The sequence below is a fragment of the Aplysia californica genome, unplaced genomic scaffold (genome assembly GCF_000002075.1).
Source record: "Aplysia californica isolate F4 #8 unplaced genomic scaffold, AplCal3.0 scaffold00373, whole genome shotgun sequence".
Taxonomy (NCBI): domain Eukaryota; kingdom Metazoa; phylum Mollusca; class Gastropoda; order Aplysiida; family Aplysiidae; genus Aplysia; species Aplysia californica.
The window spans coordinates 663,313-667,008 of NW_004797643.1; the positions used below are offsets into that span (position 1 = coordinate 663,313).

General features: G+C 42.9%; 1 protein-coding gene across 1 annotated transcript in view; it reads right to left on the reverse strand.

The window, feature by feature from the left end:
• Positions 1-3,197, reverse strand: part of LOC101855507 (AT-rich interactive domain-containing protein 1B) — an 8,757-nt gene extending 5,560 nt beyond the window's left edge. The window contains exon 1 of the mRNA XM_005103472.2: positions 3,113-3,197. The gene's annotated coding sequence lies outside the window, so the exon portion shown is untranslated. The remainder of the gene's footprint in view (positions 1-3,112) is intronic.
• Positions 3,198-3,696: the final 499 nt, after the last annotated feature.

The window sequence follows — 3,696 nt, forward strand, 5'->3', positions numbered from 1 at the left end:
AGAGAGAGAGAGAGAGAGAGAGAGAGAGAGAGAGTGAGAGTGAGAGTGAGAGAGTCCTTTATCATACACCTGTCCCGATATATTGCGGTCAGTTCACGTCCTCCCTCATACCCCCTCTCCCCCCTCCCTTGGGATCCAAATTTAACCTACTAACTTTTAGTGCCTGTGTTAGTGTCCTGGTCGTGGCAGGCTGCAGTCAGGTATTATCAGATTACAGTGTCACGGTTTGGCTGGGGATACCATACCCCCCTCCCCCCTCCCGCCCCCCTCTGTTCCGTAGAGCAAGGTACCTACACATGTATGTATGATAATTATACACATACAAAAGCTCCCATGAACACTAAAACACTCACACACACACACAAACACACACACACACACATACACACACACATACACACACACATACACACACACACACACACTTACGCTCGGGTGCACTCAGACACATGCATGAGCAGGATGAACGTTAGCATAACAGTTCAACAGTCTACATAGCCCAGGAATCCATTCTTCCACGAGAAATATTCATAGACATTTAAACCGTCTATTCTCATCTCCCCGTTGATCCCAGAGAAAAATCGACTGTGGATTTAGACAGCTTGTACTTGACTTACCAGTGGCTTTAAAAGATATCTATGGAGGAATTGGAGTATTTGTCAATGTCTGTTTCTGCGATTCGTCTTTATTTATTGCAAAGAAATCATGTCATGTTGCGAGCCAACTTGAGCCTTCCATCCATTGGGATTTTTTTAACCTACCAGCTATATCCGGGTTGATGTAGTGGCGTCGGGCGAAAAACAGGCGTTTACCCCATCGTTTTTTTTTAAGGGAGAGTGTGTGTGGGGGGGGGGGGGTCAAAACTTAGCTCTACCCATTTCAGCATCTGGTGTATTTTAATATTATATCTTAAAGTCTGATGATGTATCAATTTGGTGCATTTATAGTGAAAATAAGCAGTGTTGAAAGGGACGTAAACTTGACAATACCTAATGACATACAGTTGAACATCTTATAACAACTATAACACAAAAAAGAAACATAAAGAACGGGCTACATTATATAATCGAAAACAAATAACGAAGATTAGCAACTGGAACAATGGTATGCATTCTAAACTATAAGCCAAACTTGTTCCCAGTTTTCAGAGCTTTTATGTGATTTATACGACCTTCATTAGTTGATGTTATTCAAAATCCGCTTTGTTTAACACATCTATGACATAAGCGGATAGGAAATAATTCGTTTAATGCCAGTGCAACGACAGCTCATGTTCACCGAGTGCACAATGACTATACGACAATGTGATTAAAGGTGACTTACGTCATGCATCTGCTACAAGCAGGGAACGAGAGTATAGATCTAGCTGACGGTCTCTGTCAGTGAATCAGAGCTTTAGGAATGAGAGTATAGATCTAGCTCACGGTCTCTGTCAGTGAATCAGAGCTTAAGAAACGAGAGTATAGATCTAGCTCACGGTCTCTGTCAGTGAATCAGAGCTTTAGGAACGAGAGTATAGATCTAGCTCTCGGTCTCTAACAGTGAATCAGAGCTTTAGGAACGAGAGTATAGATCTAGCTCAAGTTTCAATAAGTTAGCCTAAGCAGAGCAGCAGAGCTTCAGCTATTTGCATGAACGATTAGTCATAGCTACGCAAAATCCTCTGGCTGTCGAAAAGTGCGCCGATTTTACATTATTATCCTTGTGGGGGAAAATTTAGGTTGTAGTGAGATGTGCAGTGCATTACGACTGGCAGTTCTTTGATTTAAAGTATGGACACACACCCCCCTCCCCGTCAACTCCATCACCGCCCCGACCAAAGCCTTTGATCTTTTTCCAAAGATTGTATAAGCCAAACGGGTAGAAGCGTCGGATAAAAGTAAAAGCAAAGTAAATCTGGTCTGGCAGTAAAACGACCTAAAGGCTCAGCATTGACAGTTCTCAATATCCTAAGATACAGACACCGCGATAAACAAACATCCTATTGTTGGTCGCCACATAGCAATGTAACGGCGTCTGAGATGTGGCAGTATTGTTAGGGGCTTCGTGGTCGCATGAAGAAAACTAGAGTTCCTTTCCCATGTGGCGAGAATGCTATTATCGAGAATCACGAACTGTCTGCTGGGATAGTGTATCTCTTTCAGCCGGGGTTGGGCCTTGGAGAGCTGAGTCGGAGACAGCCTCCTGAATGATCTAAATTGAGTCGAATGGAGAGTAAAAATATCCTAAATGAATAAACATCTCTGCGCCCCTGTTTTTTTTCTGTGCAGGGTAAGCTTGTTTTACTCAAGGGCATACCCAAGTGACCACTCACCAACAAACTAGGCCATTGACATTTCTTGACATTCTCCGTAAACTCTTTGCGACCCTAAGTGCCCCGGGCGCTGAAACCAAGCTACGACTAATTTACTTCGATTATTCTTTAAATGCCGAAATTATGTTTCTCGCCCCTTTGAAAGTAGTCTGCAGGTACTGCAATTTTCTTCTTTTTTTAATTGAAAGAACTAGGAAAGAAGGAGGCAGGGGAAAAAAAGTTCCGAGCCATTTACACAAAACGATCGAAAACAAACGTCATAAAACGCTGGGTACAAACGGGGAAAAAATCTAGTCTTCCTCTCGCAGGATTCTAGAAATGCGTATTATCGTGGCGTACAATTTCCTCTGAATCCCCTTTCTCTTATCTGTCCTCTCTGAGCCAGCGATAAATGTGGTCGTGAACGTTTGACCTTCTGCTTCAGCCCGGATCAATCTCCCGAGAGCTGCGATTAACTTGATTCATAAATATACACGTGCGCAGTACCCCAGTACTTGATTCAAACACCCTTAACCAAGTGGCATAGAATTACCACTGACTGACACAGTTCTTTTGGTTTAAAAAAAAAAGGAACGACGTTTATAAACGCTCGAAAAAATATTTTAATTCCATCACTGCATATTACTCGAAACTTTTAAAGCTCCTTCCTAAAAATTTCAAAGCTGGTTGGTCAGTGAAAGGGTTAAGAGAATACAAAACCTCATAACCTCTTTGCAAAAACAACATTGACAACCCCCCCCCCCTTTCCAAAAAAAAAAAAGAAAAGAAAAGAAAAGACACACAATAATTTTGAAATACCTTCAAAGCGAACCTCCCAGCAAAGGTTTCTCCTAGCCTACGAGTAAAATGTGAGCAGGAGAAGCAACAACTGACTCTAATCTATCTCCCCGTACGTGTGAGTGGCTTTATACAGCGGAGACACTGCTCGCTCGCCTCGGCTTCACGCGCGCGCGGGGCGAAACTCGGTGACGCACGATGAAACAGTGGGGGGGGGAGATGTTGTGACATACGCGTCCCGCGAGGTGATAATACTTGAGGTGTACAATACATTTTTTTCTATCTGTTTCTGGTGTATATAATGTCTTTCCTTTTCTTTTTTTCATTTGGCCCTCTCTCATTCTATGTTTCTCTCTTTGTTGATCTAGATCTATTTCTTTCTTTCTTTCTCTATCCCTATCTCCCTCGCTCTCTCGTTCTTTCTCTTTTTCTTTCACTCTGCGTCTTTAACCCTGACCCCACTCTCTCTCTCTCTTTCCAATCCCACCTCGCCCTCGTCTCTATCCAACCCCTCTCTCTAACTTTACCTCCCCCCTCTCTCACACACATACATGTAATGCAAACACACACTTACACACACACACACACACACACACACACACACA